This window comes from Pristiophorus japonicus, unplaced genomic scaffold (assembly GCF_044704955.1).
Source record: "Pristiophorus japonicus isolate sPriJap1 unplaced genomic scaffold, sPriJap1.hap1 HAP1_SCAFFOLD_194, whole genome shotgun sequence".
NCBI classification, from domain to species: Eukaryota; Metazoa; Chordata; class Chondrichthyes; family Pristiophoridae; genus Pristiophorus; species Pristiophorus japonicus.
Window position 1 is genome coordinate 288,167 of NW_027251632.1, and position 26,075 is coordinate 314,241.

A 26,075-nucleotide genomic window follows, 5' to 3' on the forward strand; every position below is an offset into this window, starting at 1 on the left:
TAGGATGCATCCTAGAATGTTGACGGATATGAGAGAGGAAATTGCAGAGATTCTGGCCATATTATTCCAAACCTCCATAGGTATGTGTGTGATGCAAGAGGACTGAAGAATTGCAAATGTTACACTATTGTTCAAGAAATGGTGTACTAATAAACCCAGCAACCACAGGCCATTCACCTTTTGGAAACAGTAATCCAGGATAAAATTAACAGTCACTTGGCCAAGCGTGGCTTAATTAAATAAATCCACCAGAGACTTATTAATGGTAAATCATGTGTAAGCAATTTGATAGAGATTTTTGATGCGGTAAAGGGGAGGGTTGCTGAGGACAATACGGTTGACATAATGTACATGGATTTCTAAAAGACGTTCGGCAAAGTGCCACATAATAGGCTTTCCAGCAAAGTTAAAGCCCAAGGAATAAAAGGGGCAGTGTTAGCATGGATTGAAAATTGACTTTGCGACATGAAACAGAGAGTCGTGATGAACGGTTGTTTGTTTTGGGCTTGAGAAAGGTATACAGTGGTGTTCCCCAGGGTTCGTTACTAGGACCACTGCTTTTCTTGATATATATCAATGATTTGAACGTTCGTATACAGGGCAAATTAGCAAAATTTGCAGATGACAGAAAATGTATAAGTATTGTAAACAGTGTGGAGGAGAGTGATAGACTTCAGGAAGATATAGACAGTCTCGAGAAGTGGGCTGAAATTTAACGCAGTAAAGTGTGAATTGATACAGTTTGGTAGGAAGAATAAGAGGAATTATAAAGCTATATATACAATCCTAAAGTGCGTACATGAACAGGAAGAACAGGAGGAACAGGTATAAAAATCAATTAACCGTGCTTATGGGATCATGTGCTTCATAAACAGTGGTATAGAGTACACAAGTTTGGAAATTATGCTGAACCTGTTAAAAAAATGGTTTTGCCCCAACTGGAGTATTGTTTCCAATTCTTGGCACCTCTCTTTGGGAAAGATGTGAAGTTTGTGAAGGCCTTGGAGAAGATGCAGAATGATTTCAGGGATGAGGGACTTCAGTTACATGGATACATTGAAGAAGCTGGGGTTGTTCTGCTTGGAGCATAGAAGATCGAGAGGAGATTTGATAGTTCAAATTCATGATGGGTCTGGACAGAGAAGTTCGAGAGAAACTGGCAATACAGGCAAAATGCAGAAGGCACAGATTTAAGCTGATGGGCAAAAGATCCAAATTATTTTTTCTGTGCAGCGTGTTGTTAAGAACTGGAATGCGCTGTCTGAAAGCGTGGTGGAGTTAGACTATATCCTATCTTTCCAGAAGGGAGTTGAATAAGTAACTGTGGAAAAAAAAATCACAGGTCTATGGTGAAGGGACAGGAGAGTGGGACGAGCTGAGATTCGGCACGGGGTCGACAGGCCGAAAGAGCTTGTTCTGTGGTGTAAACATACAATGATTCTATGCAGAACCTGCCTTGGCAATGTTTCATGGGGACAATGTAGAGGGAGCTTACGTCTGTGTCTAACTCGTGCTGTACTGTCCCTGGGAATGTTTGATGAGACAATGTAGATGGAGCTTTGCTCTATATCTGACCCGTGCTGCATCTGCCATTGGAGATTTTGATGGGACAGTGTCGAGGGAGCTTTACTCTGTATCTAACCCGTGCTGTACATGTCCTGGGACAGTTTGATGGGACACTGTAGGGTAGTTTTACTCTGTATGTAAACTGTGCTCTAGCCGGCTTACCCGTTATTGTACTACACATGTACAGGATCTGACAGTGAGACACACATGGGCTTTAAAGTTGCAGAGGGGAATGAATCGTTCCATTTCAGTTGATTATTTTATTCCAGTTGTATTTCTTATTTGAAAACTAAAGAGAATTCATTTTCACGAGAGCCCAAGGTGGAATTGTAATCGTGTTATCAAGATCATTGTCTACGGTATTGATGTAATGAGTAACATCAGCACCATCTCGCGAAATCTGACAAAGGTTTTGCTATGACCACACAGATACACAAATAGACTTTGAGTCCACACCTCCCTGATCACTTGCTGCGTGTTCCAGCAGATTCTGTTTCTATTTCCATCCAAACATGCTTAGGGCCTCAGGTTTTGTATATTCCACCATCTTGTTTCTTTCTGTGTTTGAAGACTCTGAAGTTGCTCAGTTTGCATATGCATCCCTCCCGTCTGTATACAGATAACTCCCCGAGAGAAGGAAGATTGTGGGACACCAGTCAGTGTACAGACATATCGACTAGTTAGAGGGACTGAGAGAAAACAGTCAGTGTACAGACATCTCCCGTAGGTCGAAGGACTGAGAGACGTCAGTCAGTGTTCAAACATCGCCCTGAAAGAGTAGAGAGAGACACACGTTAGTTTACAGATCTCGCTGAGAAAGAGGTGCCTGAGAGACACCAGACAGTGTACAGACATCTCCCTGAGCGAATCGGAGAGACACATTAGTGTACTGATATCTCACTGAGAAAGAGGAGAATGTGAGTCCCAGTCAGTGTAGAGACATCTCCCTGAGCGAGAATGGAGAGACACCAGTCAGTTTACAGATAGCTCCCTGAGAAAGAGCGGTCTGTGAGACATCTGTCAAGTGTATAAATATCTCCCTCAGCGCGAGGGGCTGAGAGACAACTGTCAGTGCACAGTTATCTCCGTGAGAGAGAGGGAATGAGAGACGTTAGTCCATATAAATATATCTTTCTGAGGGAGAGAGCTCTGAGAGACAAAAGTCAGTGTATAAATACATCCCTGAGGGTGAGTGGCTGAGAGACATCAGAACGTGTACAAATATCCCCATCATGAAGAGGCACAGAGAGACACCAGTTACTGTACAGATACCTCCATGAGGATGAGGGACAGAGAGAGACCCGTCAGTTTACAGATATCAACCTGAGGGAGGGGGGATTGAGAGCTACCAGTCAGTGTACCGATATCTCCCTGAGTGCGAGGGACAGAGAGACACCATTTAGTGTATTGATATCACCCAGAGGTCGAGGGACTGAAGCCACCCGTCAGTGTACAGATATCTCCCTGAGGGAGACGGGACTGAGAGACACCAGTCATTGCACAGATATTTCCGTGTGAGACACAATTCAGCGTACACAAATCTCTCAGGGGGAGGGGTGACTGAGAGAAACCATTCATTGTACACATGGCATTGTGAGGGAATGGCACAGAAAGACGTCAGTCAGTGTAGAGACATCTCCCTTCGAGAGGGTGCTGACAGACACCAGTCCCTTTACTGATATCTCCCTGTGAGAACATCACTGAGAAGCATCAGTCAGTGGACAGATACTTCCCCGAGAGAGAGGACTGAGAGACACCTGTCTGTTTACAGATATCTCGCTGAAGGAGAGGGACTGGAAGCCAATAGTCAGTGTATAGATTTCTTCCCTATGAGAGGCTCAAAGAGTGAACATTCAGTGTACAGATATCTCCCTGATGGAGAGGGGCTGGGAGACACTATTCATTGTACAGAAAACTCACTGAGGATGAGTCTGAGAGATACCAGTCAGCGTACATATATCTCGTTGTGAGACACCAGTCAGTGCAAAGAGAGTGATGGTGAGGGAGACACCACTAATTGAGCAGACATCTCCCTGAGCGAGAGAGGACTGAGAGACACCAGTAAGTGTAGATACATCTCCCCGTGAGTCAACATAAAGTCAAAAGACATCTCCCTGAGAGAGAGAGATTGAGAGACACCAGTCAGTGTACAGATATCACACAGAGGGAGAGGAGGTGAGAGATAACAGAAAGTGAACCGATATCCCCCTGAGGGATAGTCACAGAGAGACAATCAGTGTAAAGATATTTCCCTCATGGAGAGGGAATAAGAGACAGCATTCAGTTTAAAGATATTTCCTTCATGGAAAGGGACTGAGAGACACCAGTCAGTTTACTGATATCTCCCTTAAAGAGAAGCAATGAGAGATACCAGACAGTGCACATGTATCTCCCCATGACACAGTAGTCAGCGTCAAGATTTCTCCCTGAGAGAGGGGACTGAGTGACACCTGTCTGAGTATAGATATCTCCCTGAGCGTGAGGTATTGAGAGACACAGGTCAGTTCACAGTTATCTCCCTTTGAGAGAGGAACTGAGAAATACCAGTCCATGTACAGGTATCTCCCGCAGGGAGAGGGACTGAGAGACACCAGTCAGTGTGCAGGTATCTCCCACAGGGAGAGGGACTGAGAGACACCAGTCAGTGTACAGATATCTCCATGAGGGAGAGGAATTGTGAGACACCAGTCAGTGTACAGATGTCTCCATGAGGGTGATGCACAGATATAGATCAGTCAGTGTACAGCTATCTTCCTGAGGGAGAGGGACTGAGATACACCAGTCTGTGCACAGATATCTCCCTGAGGGAGATGGGACTGAGAGACACCATTCAGCGTACAATATATCTCCCTAAGAGCGAGTGACTATGGGAAACCCGTCAGCGTACAGATATCGCTGTGAGAAAAAGAACTTGGAGCGATCATTCAGTTTGCAGGGAACTCACTGAGGAGGAAGGAATGGAGGACAACAATCAGTGTACAGACATCACCCTCAAAGAGAGTGCCTGAGAGATAGTCAATTAGTTTACTGATATCTCCCTTTGACAGAAGCAATGAGAGACACCAGTCAGTGTACCGATATCTCGCTGAGGGAGAGGGACTGAGAGACACCAGTCAGTGTACAGATATCTGCCTGAGAGGGAGCAACTGAGAAACGCCAGTCAGTGCACAGATATCACCCTGAGTTGGAGGTACTGAGAGAGACCAGTCAGTGTATAGATATCTTAGTGAGGGAGAGAGAATGAGAGGCATCAGTCAGAGGACAGATATCTCCCTGAGGCAGAGGGACTGAGAGACACCAGTCAGTGCACAGATATCTCGCGGAGGGAGTGGGACTGAGAAGCACCAGTCAGTGTACACATATCTTCCTGAGGGAGAGGGTCTGAGAGACCACTCAGTTTAAAGATATCTTCCAGAGGGAGAAGGACTGAGAGACGCCAGTCAGTGTACAGATATATCACAGAGGGAAATGGACTGAGACCAGTCAGTGCACAAATATAACCATGAGAGACAGAGAGACTGAGAGATATCAGTCAGTGTACCGATATCTCCCTTAGGCAGAGTGATTGAGAGACACCAGTCAGTTTACAGATATCACCCTGAGGGAGAGGGACTGAGAGACAACAGTCAGTGTACAGATATCTCCCTGAGGGAGGGGGACTGAGCGACACCAGTCAGTGTACTGATATCTCCCTGAGAGGGAGCAACGGAGAGACGCCAGTCAGTGTACAGATATCACCCTGAGAGAGAGGTACTGAGAGACTCCAGTCAGTGTACAGATATCACCCGGACAGGGAGGTACTGAGAGACACCAGTTAGTGTGCAGATATCTCCCTGAGAAATTGGGGAATTCGAGACACCAGTCGGTGAACAGATATCACCTTGAGAGGGAGGGACTGAGAGATACAAGTCAGTGTGCAGATATGTCCATGAGGGGAAGGGACTAAGAGTCCCAAGTCCGTGTACAGATGTGTCCGTGAGAGAGATGGACTTTGAGACACCAGTCAGTGCACAGATATCTTACTGAGGGAGAAGCACTGAGAGACACAACTCAATGTACAGATATCTCCATGAGAGTGAGTGATTGAGATACACCAATCTGTGTACAGATATCACCATCAAAGGCAGGGAATGAGACACAACAGTCAGTGTACAGATATCGCACTGATGCAGATTTACTGAGAGATACCTTCAGTGTACATATATATCGCTGAGAGAGAGGAACTGAGAGACATCAGTCAATGTACAGACATGTCCATAAGGGAGAGCGACTGAGAGACACCAGTCAGTTTACTAATATCTCCCCGAGAGGGAGGGACTGAGAGACACCAGTCAGGATACAGATATCTCCCTGAGAGGGAGCAACTGGGAGACGCCAGTCAGTGTACAGAGGTCTCCCTGAGGAAAGGAACTAACAGACAGCAGTCAGTGTACAGATATCACCCTGAGAGGGTGGTACTGAGAGAGACCAGTCAGTGCACAGATATCTCCCTGATGGAGAGGGACTGAGAGACACCAGTCAGTGTCTAGATATCTCCCTGAGGGAGAGGGAATGAGAGACACCAGTCAGTGTACAGATATCTCCCTGAGGGAGAGGGAATGAGAGACACCAGTCAGTGTCCAGATATGTCCCTGAGGGAAAGGGTCTGAGAGACACCAATAAGTGTACAGATAACACCGTGAGAGGGAGGTACTGAGAGACACCAGTCAGTGTATAGATATCTCCAGAGGGAGAGGGACTGAGAGATACCAGTCAGCGCAAAGATATCTCCCTTGTGAGGCAGAGAATGAGAGACACCAGTCCGTGTACAGATATCTCATTGATGGAGAGGGACTGAGAGATACCCGTCAGTGTACATATTGTACGTTAGGGAGAGGAACTGAAAGACACCAATCAGTGAACAGATATCTTCCAGAGGAAGAGGGACTGAGAGGCACCAGTCAGTGTACAGATATCTCCCTGAGCTAGAGCTACTGACAGAGACCAGTCAGTGTACAGATATCTCCGTGAGGGAGAGGGACTGAGAGACATCAGGCAGTGCACAGATATCTCCCTGAGAAACAGAGAGACCGAGAGACATCAGTCAGAGGACAGATATCTCCCTGAGGGAGAGGGACTGAGAGACACAAGTCAGTGTACAGATATCTCCCTGAGGGAGAGGGACTGAGAAGCACCACTCAGTGTACAAACATCTCCCTGAGCTGGAGCTACTGACAGTGACCAGTCAGTGTATAGATATCTCCGTGAGGGAGAGGGACTGAGAGACATCAGGCAGTGCACAGATATCTCCCTGAGAGACAGAGAGACCGAGAGACATCAGGCAGTGCACAGATATCTCCCTGAGAGACAGAGAGACCGAGAGACACCAGTCAGTGTACAGATATCTCCGTGAGGGAGAGGGACTGAGAGACACCAGTCAGTGTACAGATATCTCCCTGAGAGACAGAGAGACCGAGAGACACCAGTCAGTGCACAGATATCTCCCTGAGGGAGAGGGACTGAGAGACACAAGTCGGTGTACAGATATCTCCCTGAGGGAGAGGGACTGAGAGACATCAGGCAGTGCACAGATATCTCCCGGAGGGAGAGAGGGGACTGAGAATCACCAGTCAGTGTACAGATATCTCCCGGAGGGAGAGAGGGGACTGAGAATCACCAGCCAGTGTACAGATATCTCCTTGAGGGAGAGGGACTGAGAGACACAAGTCAGTGTACAGATATCTCCCGGAGGGTTGGGGACTGAGAATCACCAGTCAGTGTACAGATATCTTCCTGAGGGAGTGGGACGGAGAGACCACTCAGTTTAAAGATATCTCCCAGCGGGAGAAGGACTGAGAGACACCAGTCAGTGTACAGATGTTTCCCTGAGGGAAATGGACTGAGAGACCAGTCAGTGCACAGATATATCCCTGAGAGACAGAGAGACTGAGAGAGATCAGTCAATGTACAGATACCTCCATGAGAGGGTGCGATTGAGATACACCAGTCAAAGTACTGATATCACCCTCAGAGGCAGGTAATGAGAGTCAACAGTCAGTGTACAGATAGCGCACTGATGGAGATTCACTGAGAGCTACCCTTCAGTGTACATATATATCGCTGATGGAGAGGAATTGAGAGACAACAGTCAATGTACAGACATATCCATAAGGGAGAGCGACTGAGAGATTGTCAGTTTACTGATATCTCCCTGAGAGGGAGGGACTGAGAGACACCAGTCAGTGCACAGATGTCATCCTGAGGGACAGGGACTGAGAGACATTCGTCAGTTTACAGATATTTCCCTAAGAGGCAGCAACTGGGTGACGCCAGTCAGTGTACAGATGTCTCCCTGAGGGAGAGGAATTGACAGACAGCAGTCAGTGTACATATATCACCCTGAGAGAGTGGTACTGAGAGAGACCAGTCATTGTACAGATACCTCCCTGAGGGAGAGGGACTGAGAGATACCAGTCAGTTTAAAGATATCATCCTGAGGAAGAGAGACTCAGAGACACCAGTCAGTGTACAGATATCTCACTGAGGGAGAGGGACTGACAGACAGCAGTCAGTTTACAGATATCAACCTGAGAGGGTAATACTGAGAGAGACCAGTCAGTGTACAGATATCTCCCTGAGGGAGAGGAACTGACAGACAGCAGTCAGTGTACAGATATCACCCTGAGAGGGTGGGAATGAGAGAGACCAGTCAGTGTATAGATATCTCCCAGAGGGAGAGGGAATGAGAGACACCAGTCAGTGTACTGATACCCTGAGATGAAGGTACCGAGAGACACCAGTCTGCGCAAAGATATCTCCCTGTGAGGCAGAGAATGAGACACAAGAGTCCGTGTATAGATATATAATTGATGGAGAGGGACTGAGAGATACCCGTCAGTGTACATATATATCTCCGTGAGGGAGAGGAACTGAGAGACACCAATCAGTGAACAGATATCTTCCAGAGGGAGAGGGACTGAGAGGCACCAGTCAGTTTACCGATATCTCCCAGGGAGGGAGGGACTGAGTGACACCAGCCAGTGTACAGATATCTCCTTAAGAGGGAGTTACTGAGAGGCACCAGTCAGTGTACAGATATCTCCCTGATTTGGAGGTACTAAGAGAGAACAGTCAGTGTATAGATATCTCCGTGAGAGACAGAGAGACTGAGAGACATCAGTCAGAGGACAGATATCTCCTTGATGGAGAGGGACTGAGAGATACCAGTCAGTGCACAGATATCTCCCGGAGTGATTGGGACTGAGAAGCACCAGTCAGTGTACAGATATCTTCCTGAGGGAGAGGGACTGAGAGACCACTCAGTTTAAAGTTATCTCCCAGAGGGAGAAGGACTGAGAGACACCAGTCAGTGTACAAATATTTCCCTGAGGGAAATGGACTGAGAGACCAGTCAGTGCACAGATATATCCCTGAGAGACAGAAAGACTGAGAGAGATCAGTCAGTGTACCGATATCTCCTTTAGGTAGAGGGATTGAGAGACACCAGTCAGTGTACAGATATCACCCTGAGGGAGAGGGACTGAGAGACAACCGTCAGTGTACTGATATCTCCCTGAGGGAGAGGGACTGAGAGACGCCAGTCAGTATACAGATATCACCCTGAGAGCGAACAACTGAGAGACTCCAGTCAGTATACAGATATCACCCTGAGAGGGAGGTACCGAGAGACACCAGTCAGTGTACAGATATCTCACTGAGAAATTGGGGAATTCGAGATACCAGTCAGTGAACAGATATCACCATGAGAGGGAGGGACTGACAGATAAAAGTCAGTGTACAGATGTGTCCGTGAGAGAGATGGACTTTGAGACACCAGTCAGGTCGCAGATATGTCCCTGAGGTAGAGGCACTGAGAGGCACAAATCAATGTCCAGATATCTCCATGACAGTGATGGATTGAGATACACCAGTCAGTGTACAGATATAACCCTCAGAGGCAGAGAATGAGAGACAACAGTCAGTGTACAGATATCGCACTGATGGAGATTCACTGAGAGCTACCCTTCAGTGTGCATATATGTCGCTGAGGGAGAGGAATTGAGAGACAACAGTCAATGTACAGACACGTCTTTAAGGGAGAGCGACTGACAGACACCAGTCAGTTTACTGATATCTCCCTGAGAATGAGGGACTGAGAGACACCAGTCAGTGTACAGATATCATCCTGAGGGAGAGGGACTGAGAAACACCAGTCAGATTACAGATATCTCCCGAAGAGGGAGCAACTGGGTGACGCGAGTCAGTGTACAGATATCTCCCTGAGGGAGAGGAACTGACTGACAGCAGTCAGTGTACAGATATCACCCTTAGAGAGTGGTACTGAGAGAGACCAGTCATTGTACAGATAGCTCCCTGAGGGAGAGGGACTGAGAGACACCAGTCAGTGTGCAGATATCACCCTGGGAGAGAATTAATGAGCGATACCAGTCAGTGTTGATATTTCCCTGAGGGAGAGGGTCTGAGAGACACCAGTCAGCGCAAAGATATCTCCCTGTGAGGCAGAGAATGAGAGACACCAGTCCGTGAACAGATATCTAATTGATGGAGAGGGACTGAGAGATACCCGTCAGTGTATATAAATGTCCGTTAGGGAGCGGAACTGAGAGACACCAATCAGTGAACAGATATCTTCCAGAGGGAGAGGGACTGAGAGGCACCAGTCAGTGTACAGATATCACCCTGAGGGAGGGGGACTGAGAGACAACAGTCAGTGTACTGATATCTCCCTGCGAGGGAGCAACTGAGAGACGCCAGTCAGTGTAAAGATATCACCCTGAGAGGGAGGTACTGAGAGACACCAGTCAGTGTACAGATATCACCCTAAGCGGGAAGGACTGAGAGACATCAGTCAGTTTACAGATATCTCACTGAGAAATTGGGGAATTCCAGACACCAGTCAGTGAACATATATCACCTGAGAGGGAGGAACTGAAAGATACAAGTCAGTGTACGGATATGTCCCAGAGGGGAAGGGACTAAGAGTCCCCAGTCCGTGTACAGATGTGTCCGTGAGAGAGATGGACTTTGAGACACCAGTCATTGTGCAGATATCTCCCTGAGGGAGAGGCACTGAGAGACACAAGTCAATGTACAGATATCTCAATGAGAGTGAGGGATTGAGATACACCAGTTATTGTACAGATATCACCCTTAGAGGCAGGGAATGAGAGTCAGTAGTCAGTGTACAGATATCGCAATGATGGAGATTCATTGAGAGCTACCCTTCAGTGTACATATATATATAACTGAGGGAGAGCAATTGACAGACAACAGTCAATGTAGAGACATGTCCGTAAGGGAGAGAAACTGAGAGACAGCAGTCAGTTTAATGATATCTCCCTGAGGGAGAGGGACTGAGAGACACCAGTCAGTGTACAGATATCATCCTGAGGGAGAAGGACTGAGAGACACCAGTCAGTTTACAGATAACTCCCGAAGAGGGAGCAACTGGGAGACGCCAGTCAGTGTACAGATATCTCCCTGAGGGAGAGGAACTGACAGACAGCAGTCAGTGTACAGATATCACCCTGAGAGAGTGGTACTGAAGGAGACCAGTCAGTGTACAGATATCTCCCTTATGGAGAGGGACTGAGAGACACCAGTAGGTGTACAGATACCTCCCTGAGGGAGAGGGAATGAGAGACACCAGTCAGTTTACAGATATCTCCCTGAGAGAGTGGTATGGAGAGAGGCCAGTCAGTGTACAGATATCTCCCTGAGGGAGAGGGACTGAGAGATAGTCAGTGTATAGATATCTACCTGAGGGAGAGGGAATGAGAGACACCAGTCAGTGTACAGATATCTCCCTGAGGGAGAGGGGACTGAGAGACATCAGTGTGAAGAGAGATATCTCCCTGAGGGAGAGGGACTGAGATACATAAGTCAGTGTACAGATATGTACCTGAGGAACAGTGAACTGAGAGACACCAATCAGTGATTAGATATCTCCCTGAGAGGGAGGGAGTGACAGATCCCAGTCAGTGTACAGATATCTCCCGGAGGGAAAGGGTCTGAGAGACACCAGTCAGTGTACAGATATCACGCTGAGAGGGAGGTACTGAGAGACACCAGACAGTGTTTAGATATCACCTGACGTAGAGAGACCAGTCACCGCAACGATATCTCCCTGTGAGGCAGAGAATGAGAGAAACCAGTCCGTGTACAGATATCTCATTGATGGAGAGGGACTGAAAGATACCCGTCAGTGTACATTTATATCCGTTAGAGAGAAGAACTGAGAGACACCAATCAGTGAACAGAGATCTGCCAGAGGGAGAGGGACTGAGAGGCACCAGAAGTGTTCCGCTATCTCCCAGGGAGCAAGGGACTGTGAGAAACCAGCCAGTGTGCAGATATCTCCCTGAGAGGGAGTTACTGAGAGGCACCAGTCAGTGTACAGATATCTCCCTGAGTTGGAGTACTGAGCTAGACCAATCAGTATATAGATATCTCCTTGAGGGAGAGGGACAGAGAGACACCAGACAGTGTACAGATATCTCGCTGAGAGACAGAGAGACTGAGAGACATCAATCAGATACCAGATATCTCCTTGAGGGAGAGGGACTGAGAGACACCAGTCAGTGCACAGATATCTCCCGGAGGGAGTGGGACCGAGAAGCACCAGTCAATGTACAGATATCTTCCTGAGGGAGAGGCACTGAGAGACTTCTCAGTTTAAAGATATATCCCAGACGGAGATGGACTGAGAGACACCAGTCAGTGCACAGATATATCCCTGAGAGAAAGAGAGACTGGGAGACTTCAGTCAGTGTACCGATATCTCCTTTAGGGAGAGGGATTGAGAGACACCAGTCAGTGTACAGATATCTCCCTGAGAGGGAGCAACTGAGACACACCAGTCAGTGTACAGATTTCTCCCTGAGAGGGTGGGACTGAGAGACACCAGTCAGTGTACAGATATGATCATGAGGGAGAGAGACTGGGAGACACCAATCAGTGTACAGATATCATCCTGAGGGAGAGGGGACTGAGAGACATCAGCCTGAGGACAGATATCTCCCTGAGGGAGAGGGACACAAGTCAGCATACATATATTTCCATGAGGGACAGTGGACTGAGAGACACCATTCAGTGTACAGATATCTCCCTGAGGGAGAGGGACTGAGAGACACCAGTCTGTGTACAGATATCTCCCTGGGGGAGAGGGACTGAGAGGCACCAGTCAGTGTACAGATATCTCCCTGAGGTAGAGGGACTGAGAGACACCAGTCAAAGTACAGATATCAGCCTGAGAGGGAGGGACTGAGAGACACCAAACAGTGTACCGATATGTCGCTGAGGGAGAGGGACTGAGAGATACAAGTCCGTGTACAGATATATGCGTGAGAGTGAGAGGGACTTTGAGACACCAGTCAATGAACAGATATCTCCCTGAGGGGAAGGACTGAGTGACACCATTCAGTGTGCAGATGTTTCCCTTGGGGAGAGGGACTGAATTATCAGTCATTGTACAGATATCTACCTGAGGAACAGAGAGACTGAGAGACATCCGCCAGAGTGCAGATATCTCCCTGACGGAGAGGGACTGAGAGACACCAGTCGGAGTATAAATATCTCCCTGATGGAGAGTGGACTGAGAGACACCAGTCAGTGTACAGATATTTACGTGAGAGATTGGGGACTTCGAGACACCATTCAGTATACAGATACATCCCAGAGGGAGAGGGAACAGAATGACACCCGTCTGTGTACAGATATCTCCCTGAGGGAGAGGGACTGAGAGACAGCAGTCAGTGTACAGCTATCTCCCTGAAGGAGAGGGACTGGAAGACATCAGTGAGTGTACAGATTTATTCCAGAGAGGGAGGGACTGTGAGACACCAGTCAGTGTACATATATCACTTTGATATAGTGGGACTGAGAGATACAAGTCAGTGTCCTGATATGTCCCTGAGGGAGAGGGACTGAGAGATACCAGTCAGTGTACAGATATGTGCCTGAAAGAGTGGGACTGAGAGATACCAGTCAGTGTACAGATTTCTCTGGGAGAGGGAGGGAATGTGAGACACCCGTCAGTGTCCAGATATCATCCTGAGGGAGTTGGACTGAGAAGCACCAGTCAGTGTACAGTTCTGCGGCAGTAGAAACCGGACGGTCTGCACCTGGGCAGGACCGGAACCAATGTCTTCGGGGGAGTGTTTGCTAGTGCTGTTGGGGAGGAGTTAAACTAATATGGCAGGGGGATGGGAACCAATGCAGGGAGACAGAGGGAAACAAAAAGGAGACAAAATCAAAAGACAGAAAGGAGATGAGGAAAAGTGGAGAGCAGAGAAACCCAAGGCAAAAAACTAAAAGGGCCACTCTACAGCAAAATTCTAAAAGGACAAAGGTTGTTAACAAAAAAAGCCTGAAGGATTTGTGTCATAATGCAAGGAGTATCCGTAATAAGGTGGATTAATTAACTGTGCAAATAGATTTAACAAATATGATGTGATTGGGATTACGGAGACGTGGCTCCAGGATGATCAGGGCTGGGAACTGAACATCCAGGGGTATTCAACATTCAGGAAGGATAGAATAAAAGGAAAAGGAGGTGGTTTAGCATTGCTGGTTAAAGGGGAGATTAATGCAATAGTTAGGAAGGACATTAGCTTGGATGATGTGGAATCTATATGGGTAGAGCTGCAGAACACCAAAGGTCAAAAAACATTGGTGGGATTTGTGTACAGACCTGCAAACAGTAGTAGTGATGTTGGGGAGTGCATCAAACAGGAAATTAAGGGTGCATGCAATAAAGGTGCAGCCGTTATAATGGGTGACTTTAATATGCACAAAGATTGGGCTAACCAAACTGGTAGCAATACGGTGCAGGTTGATTTCCTGGAGTGCATACGGGATGGTTTTCTGGACCAATATGTCGAGGAACCAACGAGGGCGGAGGCCATCTTAGACTGGGTGTTGTGTAATGAGAGAAGATTAATTAGCAATCTCGTTGTGGGAGGCCCCTTGGGGAAGAGTGATCATAATATGGTGGAATTCTACATTAGGATGGAGAATGAAACAGTTAATTCAGAGACCATAGTCCAGAACTTAAAGAAGGGTGACTTTGAATGAATGAGGCGTGAATTGGCTAGGATAGATTGGTGAATGATACTGAAGGAGTTGAATGTGGATGGGCAATAGCAGACATTTAGAGACCGCATGGATGAACTACAACAATTGTACATTCCTGTCTGAAGTAAAAATAAAAAAGGGAAGGTGGCTCAACCGTGGCTTTCAAGCGAAATCAGGGATAGTATTAAAGCCAAGGAAGTGGCAAACAAATTGGCCAGAAATAGCAGCGAACCCAGAGACTGGGAGAAATTTAGTACTCAGCAGAGGAAGACAAAGGGCAGGAAAAATGGAGTATTAGAAGAAGCTTGCAGCGAACATTAAGACGGATTGCACAAGTTTCTATAGCTATGTAAAGAGAAAAAGGTTAGTAAAGACAAACGTAGGCCGCTGCAGTCAGAATCAGGGGAAGTCATAACGGGGAACAAAGAAATGGTAGACCAATTGAACAAGTACTTTGGTTCGGTATTCACTAAGGAGGACACCAACAACCTTCCAGATATAAAAGGGGTCAGAGGGTCTAGTAAGGAGGAGGAACTGATGGAAATCGTTATTTGTCGGGAAATTGTGTTGGGGAAATTGATGGGATTGAAGACCGATAAATCCCCAGGGCCTGATGGACTGCATCCCAGAGTACTTAAGGAGGTGGCCTTGGAAATAGCGGATGCATTGACAGTCGTTTTCCAACATTCCATCGACTCTGGATCAGTTCCTATCGTGTGGAGGGTCGCCAATGTAACCCCACTTTTTAAAAAAGGAGGGAGAGAGAAAACAGGGAATTATAGACAAGTCAGCCTGACATCGGTAGTGGGTTAAATGATGAATCAATTATTAAGGATGTCATAGCAGCGCATTTGGAAATAGATGAAATGATAGGTCCAAGTCAGCATGGATTTGTGATAGGGAAATCATGCTTAACATATCTTCTGGAATTATTTGCGGATGTTTTCAGTAGAGTGGACAAGGGAGAATCATTGATGTGGTATATTTGTACTTTCAGAAGGCTTTCGACAAGGTCCCACACAAGAGATTAATGTGCAAAGTTAATACACATGGGATTGGGTAGTGTGCTGACATGGATTGAGAACTGGTTGTCAGACAGGAAGCAAAGAGTAGGAGTAAATGGGTACTTTTCAGAATGGCAGGCGGTGACTCGTGGGGTACCGCATGTTTCTGTACTGGGTCCCCAGCTGTTTACATTGTACATTAATGATTTAGAGGAGTGGATTAAATGTAGTATCTCCAAATTTGCGGATGACACTAAGTTGGGTGGCAGTGTGAGCTGCGAGGAGGATGCTATGAGGCTGCAGAGCGACTAAGATAGGTTAGGTGAGTGGGCAAATGCATCGCAGATGAAGTATAATGTGGATGAGTGTGAATTTATCCACTTTGGTGGTAACAACAGAGAGACAGACTATTATGTGAATGGTGACAGATTAGGAAAGGGGGAGGTGCAACGAGACCTGGGTGGAATGGTTATCAGTCATTGAAGGTTGGCAAGCAGGTACAGCAGGCGGTTAATATAGCAAATGGCATGTTGGCCTTCATAGCGAGGGGATTTGAGTACAGGGGCAGGGATGTGTTGCTACATTTGTACAGGGCCTTGGTGAGGCCACATCTGGAGTGTTGTGTACAGTTTTGGTCTCCTAACTTGAGGAAGGACATTCTTGCTATTGAGGGAGTGCAGCGAAGATTCACCAGACTGATTCCCAGGATGGCGGGACTGAACTAGCAAGAAAGACTGGATCAACTGGGCTTGTATTCACTGGAGTTCAGAAGAATGAGAGGGGACCTCATAGAAACGTTTACAATTCTGATGGGTTTAGACAGATTAGATGCAGGAAGAATGTTTCCAATGTTGTGGAAGTCCAGAATCAGTGGTCACAGTCTAAGGATAAGGGGTAAGCCATTTAGGACTGAGATGAGGAGAAAATTCTTCACTCAAAGAGTGGTGAACCTGTGGAATTCTCTACCACAGAAAGTTGTTGAGGCCAATTCACTAAATATATTCAAAAAGGAGTTAGATGTAATCATTACTACGAGAGGGAATCAAGGGTTATGGCGAGAAAGCAGGAATGGGGTACTGAAGTTACATGTTCAGCCATGAACTCATTGAATGGCGGTGCAGGCTAGAAGGTCCGAATGGCCTACTCCTGCACCAATGTTCTATGTTTCTATGTTTCTGTGTCCCTGAGGGAGTGGGATTGAGAAGCACAAGTCAGTATACAGATATCTCCCAGAGGGAGAAGGACTGAGAGACCAGTCAGTGCACAAATATCTCCCTGAGAGACTGAGAGAGTAATAGACACCAGTGAGTGTACAGATATCTCCCAGAGGGAGAAGGACTGAGAGACCAGTCAGTGCACAAATATCTCCCTGAGAGACTGAGAGACTGATAGACATCAGTCAGTGTACAGATATCTCTCTTCGGAAGAGGGATTGAGAGACACCAGTGAGTGTACAGATGTCACTCTGAGGGAGAGGGACTGAGAGACACCAGTCAGTGCACAGATATCTCCCTGAGAGGGAGCAACTGAGAGACACCAGTCAGTGTACAGATGTCTCCCTGAGGGAGAGGGACTGACAGACAACAGTCAGTGAACAGATAACTGCCTGAGAGACAGAGAGTGAGAGATATCAGTCAGTGAACAGATATCCTCCTGAGGGAGAGGGACTGAGAGATACCAGTAAGTGTACAGATACCAACTTGAGGGAGAGGGACTGAGAGACACCAGTTAGTGTTCAGATATCTCCCTGAGAGACAGAGGGACTGAGAGACATCAGTCAGAGGACAGATATCTCCCTGAGGGAGAGGGACTGAGCGACAGTATTCAGTGCACAGATATCTCACTGAGGGAGAGCTGATTGAGAGACACCAGTTACTGCACAGACATCACCTTGAGAGGGATGTACTGAGAGAGACCAGTCAGTGTACAGATATCACCCTGAGCGAGAGTAGACTGAGCGACACCAGTCAGTTTTCAGATATCACCCTGAGAGGGAGGGACTGAGAGACACCAGTCAGTGTACCGATATGTCCCTGAGAGACAGGGACTTAGAGACACCATTCAGTGTACAGATGTTTCCTGAGGGAGAGGGACTGAGAGACACAAGTCAATGTACAGATATCTCCCTGATGGAAATGGACTGAGAGATACCCGTCAGTGCACAAATCTATCCCTGAGCGAGAGGAACTGAGAGACACCAGTCATTGTACAGATATGTCCATGAGGGAGAGCGACTTAGAGACACCAGTCAGTTTACTGATATCTCCCTAAGAGGGAGGGTCTGAGAGACATCAGTCAGTGCCTGCGAGACTGGGACTGAGAGACCAGTCAGTGAACAGATATCTCCCTGAGGGATAGGCACTGCGAGACCAACCAGTGTACCGATATCTCCCTGAGAGATATCAGTCAGTGTACAGATATCTTCCTGAGGGAGAGGGACTGAGAGACACCAGTCAGTGTACCGACATGTTGTTGGGGAGAGAGAACTGAGAGACACCAGTCGGTTAACAGATATCTCCCTGAGGGTGAGGGACAGAGCGACAGCATTGTGTACAGATATCTCCCTGAGCGAGAGCAGACTGAGAGACACCAGTCAGTATACAGACATGTCGCTGGGGGAGAGGAACTGAGATATACCAGTCAATGTACAGGTATGTCCCTGAGAGACAGGACTGAGAGACACCGTTCAGTGTACAGATGTGTCCTGAGGGCGAGGGACTGAGAGAAAACAGTCAGTTTACAGATATCTACCTGAGGGAGAGGGACTGAGAGACACAATTAAGTGTACAGATATCTCCCTGAGGCAAATGGACTGAGAGATAATCGTCAATGTACAGATATGTCCATGAGGGAGCGCGACTGAGAGACACCAGTCAGTTTACTGATATCTCCTTGAGAGGGAGGGACTGAGATACATCAGTCAGTGTACAGATATGTCCCTGCGAGACTGGGAATGAGAGACCAGTCAGTGACAGATATCTCCCTGAGGCGGGCGACTGAGAGACACTAGTCAGTGTACATATATCTCCATGAGGGAGAGGGACTGAGAGACACCAGTCAGTGAACAGATATCTCCCTGAGGGATAGGCACTGCGAGTCCAACCAGTGTACCGATATCTCCCTGAGAGATATCAGTCAGTGTACAGATATCTTCCTGAGGGAGAGGGACTGAGAGACACCAGTCAGTGTACAGATATCACCGTGAAAAATAGAGAGAATGAGAGACATCAGTCAGTGTACAGACATGTCGCTGGGGGAGAGGAACTGAGAGACACCAGTCGGTGTACAGATATATGCCTGAGGGAGAGGGACTGAGGGACACCAGTCAGTGTACAGATATAATTCTGAGAGCGAGGGCTGAGAGACACCAGTCAATGTACAGATATGTCGCTGGGGTTGAGGGACCGAGATATACCGGTCAGTGTACAGATATGTCCCTGAGAGAGAGGGTCTGAGAGACACCGATCAGTGTACAGATATCTCCCTGGGGGTGAGGGTCTGAGAGACAACATTCAGTGTAGAAATGTGTCCTGAGGGCGAGGGACTAAGAGACAACAGTCAGTGTACAGATATCTCCCAGAGAGGGAGGGACTGAGAGCCACCAGTCAGTGTACAGATATCTCCCTGAGGGAGAGGGACTGAGAGACACCAGTCAGTGTACAGATATCTCCCTGAGGGAGAGAGACTGAGAGACACCAGTCAGTGTACAGATATCTCCCTGAGGGAGAGGGACTGAGAGTTACCGGTCAGTGTACAGATACCACCCTGAGGGAGAGGGACTGAGAGATACCAGTCAGTGTAAAGATATCTCCCTGAGGGAGAGGGACTGAGAGATAGCTATCAGTGTACAGATATCTCCCTGAAGGAGAGGGACTGGAAGACATCAGTGAGTGTACAGATATATTCCTGAGAGGCAGGGACTGAGAGATACAAGTCAGTGTGCAGAAATCTCCCTGAGGGAGAGGGACTGAGAGATACCAGTCAGTGTAAAAATATCTCCCTGAGGGAGAGGGACTGAGAGATAGCTATCAGTGTAAAGATATCTCCCTGAGAGAGAGGGAATGAGATACACCAGTCAGTGTACAGATATCTCCCTGAGGGAGAGGGACTGAGAGACACCAGTCAGTGTTCAGATATCTCCCTGAGGGAGAGGGACTGAGAGACACCAGTCGGTGTATAGATATCTCCCTGAGGGAGTGGGACTGACTGACAGTCAGTATACAGACACCTCCCATAGTGAGAAGGACTGAGAGACACCAGTTAGTGTACAGATATGTCCCTGAGGGAAATGGACTGTGAGACCAGTCAGTGCACAGATGTCTCCCTGAGAGACAGAGAGACTGCGAGACATCAGTCAGTGTACAGATATCTCCCTTCGGGAGAGGGACTGAGAGACACCAGTCAGTGCACAGATATCTCCCTGAGAGAGAGCAAATGAGTGACTTGATTCAGTGAACAGATGTCTCCCTGAGTGAGAGGGACTGAGAGACACCAGTCAGTGTACAGATATCACCCAGAGAGGGAGGTACTGAGAGAGACCAGTCAGTGTGTAGATATCTCCCTGAGGGAGAGGGACGAAGAGACATCAGTCAGTGTACAGATATCTCCCTGAGTGAGAGTGGACTGAGAGACACCAGTCAGTGTACAGATATCTCCCTGAGAGGGAGGTACTGAGAATGATCAGTCAGTGTACAGATATGTCTCTGGGAGAGAGGGATTGTGAGACACCAGTCGGTGTACAGATATGTCCTGGGAGAGAGGGACTGAGGGACAGCAGTATATGTACATATATCTCTGAGGGGGATGCACTGAGAGACACCAGTCAGTGTACAGATGTGTCCTGAGGGAGAAGGACTGAGATGCAACAGTCAGTTACAGATATATCCCTGAGGGAGAGGGTCTGTGAGGTGCCAATCAGTGTACAGATATGTCCCTGAGAGATCGGCACTGCGAGACCAGCCAGTGTACAGATATCTCCTTGAGAAACATAGAGACTGAGAGATATCACCAGTGTACAGATATCTTCCAGAGGGAGAGGAACTGAGAGACACCAGTCTGTGTACAGAAAATTGCCTGAGGGAGAGGGACTGAGAGACACCAGTCATTGTACAGATATCACCGTGAGAAATAGAGATACTGAGAGACATCAGTCAGAGTGCAGATATCTCCCTGAGGGAGAGGAACTGAGAGACACCAGTCGGTGTACAGATATCTCCCTGAGGGAGAGTGGACTGTGAGACACGAGTCAGTGTACAGATATCGTCCTGAGAGATTAGATACTTCGAGACATCAGTCTGTATACAGATATATCTCTGAGAGAGAGGTAATGAGAGACAGCAATCAGTGTACAGCTATCTCCCTGAAGGAGAGGGGCTGCAAGACATCAGTGAGTGTACAGATATCTTCCCGAGAGGGAGGGACTGAGAGATACAAGTCAGTGTACAGATATCTCCTTGAGTGAGAGTGGACTGAGAGACACCAGTCAGTGTACAGATATCTCCCTGAGAGGGAGGTACTGAGAATGATCAGTCAGTGTACAGATATGTCTCTGGGAGACAGGGATTGTGAGACACCAGTCGGTGTACAGATATGTCCTGGGAGAGAGGGACTGAGGGACAGCAGTATATGTACATATATCTCTGAGGGGGATGCACTGAGAGACACCAGTCAGTGTACAGATGTGTCATGAGGGAGAAGGACTGAGATGCAACAGTCAGTTACAGATATATCCCTGAGGGAGAGGGTCTGTGAGGTGCCAATCAGTGTACAGATATGTCCCTGAGAGATAGGCACTGCGAGACCAGCCAGTGTACAGATATCTCCCTGAGCAACATAGAGACTGAGAGATATCACCAGTGTACAGATATCTTCCAGAGGGAGAGGAACTGAGAGACACCAGTCTGTGTACAGAAAATTGTCTGAGGGAGAGGGACTGAGAGACACCAGTCATTGTACAGATATCAGCGTGAGAAATAGAGATACTGAGAGACATCAGTCAGAGTGCAGATATCTCCCTGAGGGAGAGGAACTGAGAGACACCAGTCGGTGTACAGATATCTCCCTGAGGGAGAGTGGACTGTGAGACACGAGTCAGTGTACAGATATCGTCCTGAGAGATTAGATACTTCGAGACATCAGTCTGTATACAGATATATCTCTGAGAGAGAGGGAATGAGAGACAGCAATCAGTGTACAGCTATCTCCCTGAAGGAGAGGGGCTGCAAGACATCAGTGAGTGTACAGATATCTTCCCGAGAGGGAGGGACTGAGAGATACAAGTCAGTGTACAGATATCTCCCTGAGAGGGAGGGACTGAGAGGCACCTGTCACTGTACCGATATATCCGTGAGAGGGAGGGACTGAGAGACATCAGTGAGTGTACAGATATCTCCCTGAGGGAGTGGGACTGAGAAGCACCATTCAGTTTGTAGATATCTCCCTGCTGGAGATGGACGAAGAGACATCAGTCAGTGTACAGATACCTCCCAGAGGGAGAGGGACTGACAGACACCAGTCAGCGCACAGATATCTCCCTGAGAGGGAGCATATGAGAGACTCGATTCAGTGTACAGATGTTTCCCTAAGTGAGAGGGACTGAGAGACAACATTCAGTGTGAAGATATCTCCCTGATGGAGATGGACGAAGAGACATCAGTCAGTGAACAGATATCTCCCTGAGAGGGAAGGACTGAGAGAAACCAGTCAGTGTACAGATATCACCCTGCAGGGAGATACAAAGAAATACCAGTCAGTGTACAGATATGTCTCTGGGGGAGAGGGACTGAGAGACAACAGTCAGTTTACAGATATGTCCCTGAGGGAAAGGGACTGAGAGACACAAATCAGTGTACAGATATGTCGCTGAGCGACAGGCACTGTGAGACCAGACAGTGTAACGATATCTCCCTGAGAAACATAGAGACTGAGAGATATCAGTCAGTGTACAGATATCTTCCTGAGGGATAGTGACTGAGAGACAACAGTCAGTTTACTGATATCACTCTGAGTTAGAAGGACTGAATGACACTGGTCTGTGATCAATTATCTACATGAGGGTCAGGGATTGAGACACCAGTCAGTGCACAGATATCTCCCTGAGGAAGAGGGACTGAGAGCAACCAGTAAGTGTTCAGATATCTTCCTGAAAGGGAGGGACAGAGAGACAACAGTCAGTTTACAGCTTTCTCTCTGATGTAGCGGGACTGAGAGACACCAGTCAGTGTACAGATATGTCCCTGAGTGAGAGGGACAGAGAGACCAGTCTGTTTAAAGATATCTCCCTGAGAGTCAGAGAAACTGAGGGTCATCAGTCCAGTATACAGGTATCTCCCTGAGGGAGATGGACTGAGAGACAGCAGTATATGTACAGATATCTGCCTGAGGGGGAGGCACTGAGAGACACCAGTGTACAGATGTTTCCTGAGCGAGAGGGACTGAGATACAACAGTCAGTTACAGATATGTCCCTGAGGGAGACGGTCTGAGAGGCGCCAATCAGTGTACAGATATGTCCCTGAGGAACAGGCACTGCGAGACCAGCCAGTGTACAGATATCTCCCTGAGAAACATAGAGACTGAGAGATATCGTCAGTGTACAGATATCTTCCTGAGGGAGAGGAACTGAGAGACACCAGTCAGTGAACAGATATCTCCCTGAGGGAGAGTGCACTGAGAGTCACCAGTCAGTGTAGAGAAAATTGCCGGAGGGAGAGGGACTGAGAGACACCAGTGAGTGTACAGATATCTTCCTGATGGGGACGGACTGAGAGACACCAGTCAGTGTACAGATATGTCCCTGTGGGAGTGGAACTGAGTGGCACCAGTCAGTGTACAGATATATCCCTGAGGGAGAGAGACTGAGAGACACCAGTCAGTGTACAGGTATCGCCATGAGGGAGAGGGACTGAGAGATACCAGTCAGTGTACAGATATCTCCATGAGGGAGATGGACTGAGAGATACCCTTCAGTGTACATATCTATCCCTGAGCGAGAGGAACTGAGAGACACCAGTCAATGTACAGATATGACCATGAGGGAGAGCGACTGAGAGACCAGTCAGTGTACAGATATGTCCCTGAGGAGAGCGACTGAGAGACCAGTCAGTGTATAGATATCTCGCTGAGGGACATTGACTGAGAGACCAGTCAGTGCACAGATATCTCCCTGAGGGACAGGCACTGCGAGACCATCCAGTGTACAGATATCTCCCGGAGTGAGAGTGGACTGAGATACACCAGCCAGTGTACAGATATCTTCCTGAGAGAATGGGGACTTCTAGACACCAGTCAGTATACAGACATATCGCTGCGCTAGAGGGTACTGAATGACACCGGTCTGTGTACAGATATCTGCCTGAGGGTGAGGAACGGAGCGACACCAGTCAGTGAACAGATATCTCCCTGAGTGGGAGGGACTGAGAGACACCAGTCAGTGTACAGATTTCTCCATGAGTGAGAGGGATGAAGAGACATCAGTCAGTGTACAGATATCTCCCTGAGAGACAGTGAGACAGAGAGACATCAGTCAGAGGACATATATATATATCTCCCTGAGGGAGAGGGACTGAGCGACACCAGTCTGTGTACAGATATCTACCTGAGGGAGAGTGGACTGAGAGACATCAGTCAGTGAACAGATATCTCCCTGAGAGGGAGGGACTGAGAGACGCCAGTCAGTGTACAGATATCTGCCTGAGGGTGAGGGACGGAGAGACATCAGTCAGTGTACAGATATCATCCTGAGAGGGAGGGACGGAGAGACACCAGTCAGTGTACAGATATTGCCTGGGGGAGAAGGACTGATTGACCGGTCAGTTTACAGATATCTCCCTGAGAGACAGAGAGACAGAGTTACATCAGTCAGAGGACAGACATCTCCCTGAGGGAGAGGGACTGAGAGACACCAGTCAGTGAACAGATATCTCCCTGAGGAGAGCGACTGAGAGAGTCCAGTCAGTGTATAGATATCTCCCTGAGTGAGAGCGGACTGAGATGCAGCAGTCAGTGTACAGATATCTTCCTGAGAGAATGGGGACACCTGGACAGCAGTCTGTATACAGATATCTCGCTTCGGGAGAGGGACTGAGAGGCACCATTCGGTGTACAGATATGTCCCTGAGGGAGAGGGACTGAGAGACACCAGTCAGTGTACAGGTTACTCCAAGAGAGAGAGGGACTGAGAGACACCAGTCAGTGTACAGATATCTCCATGAGAGAGAGCGACTGAGAGACACCAGTCAGTGTGCAGATATGTCGCTGAGGATGAGCGACTGAGAGACAACAGTTAGTGAACAGATATCTCCCTGAGGGACAGGCACTGCGAGACCAGCCAGTGTACAGATATCTCCATGAGAGTCAGAGAGACTGAGAGATATTAGTCAGGGTACAGATATCTTCCTGAGGGAGAGGGACTGAGCGACACCAGTGTGTGTACAGATATCTGCCTGAGGGAGAGGAACTGAGAGACACCAGTAAGTTTACAGATATCTCCCTGAGGAAGAGGGGACTGAGATACACCAGTCAATGTACAGATATCACCCTGAGAGGGAGGGACTGAGAGACACCAGTCAGTGTACAGATATGTCGCTGGGGGAAAGGGACTGAGGGCCACCAGTCAGTGTACAGATATGTCCCTGAGGGACAGGCACTGCGAGACCAGCCAGTGTACAGATATCTCCCTGAGAAACATAGAGACTGAGAGATATCGTCAGTGTACAGATATCTTCCTGAGGGAGAGGAACTGAGAGACACCAGTCAGTGAACAGATATCTCCCTGAGGGAGAGTGCACTGAGAGTCACCAGTCAGTGTAGAGACAATTGCCGGAGGGAGAGGGACTGAGAGACATCAGTGAGTGTACAGATATCTTCCTGATGGGGACGGACTGAGAGACACCAGTCAGTGTACAGATATGTCCCTGTGGGAGTGGAACTGAGTGGCACCAGTCAGTGTACAGATATATCCCTGAGGGAGAGAGACTGAGAGACACCAGTCAGTGTACAGGTATCGCCATGAGGGAGAGGGACTGAGAGATACCAGTCAGTGTACAGATATCTCCATGAGGGAGATGGACTGAGAGATACCCTTCAGTGTACATATCTATCCCTGAGCGAGAGGAACTGAGAGACACCAGTCAATGTACAGATATGACCATGAGGGAGAGCGACTGAGAAACACCAGTCAGTTTACTGATATCTCCCTGAGAGGGAGGGATTGAGAGACACCAGTCAGTGTACAGATATATCCGTGAGGGACAGGGACTGAGAGACCAGTCAGTGTACAGATATATCCCTGAGGAGAGCGACTGAGAGACCAGTCAGTGTATAGATATCTCGCTGAGGGACATTGACTGAGAGACCAGTCAGTGCACAGATATCTCCCTGAGGGACAGGCACTGCGAGACCATCCAGTGTACAGATATCTCCCGGAGTGAGA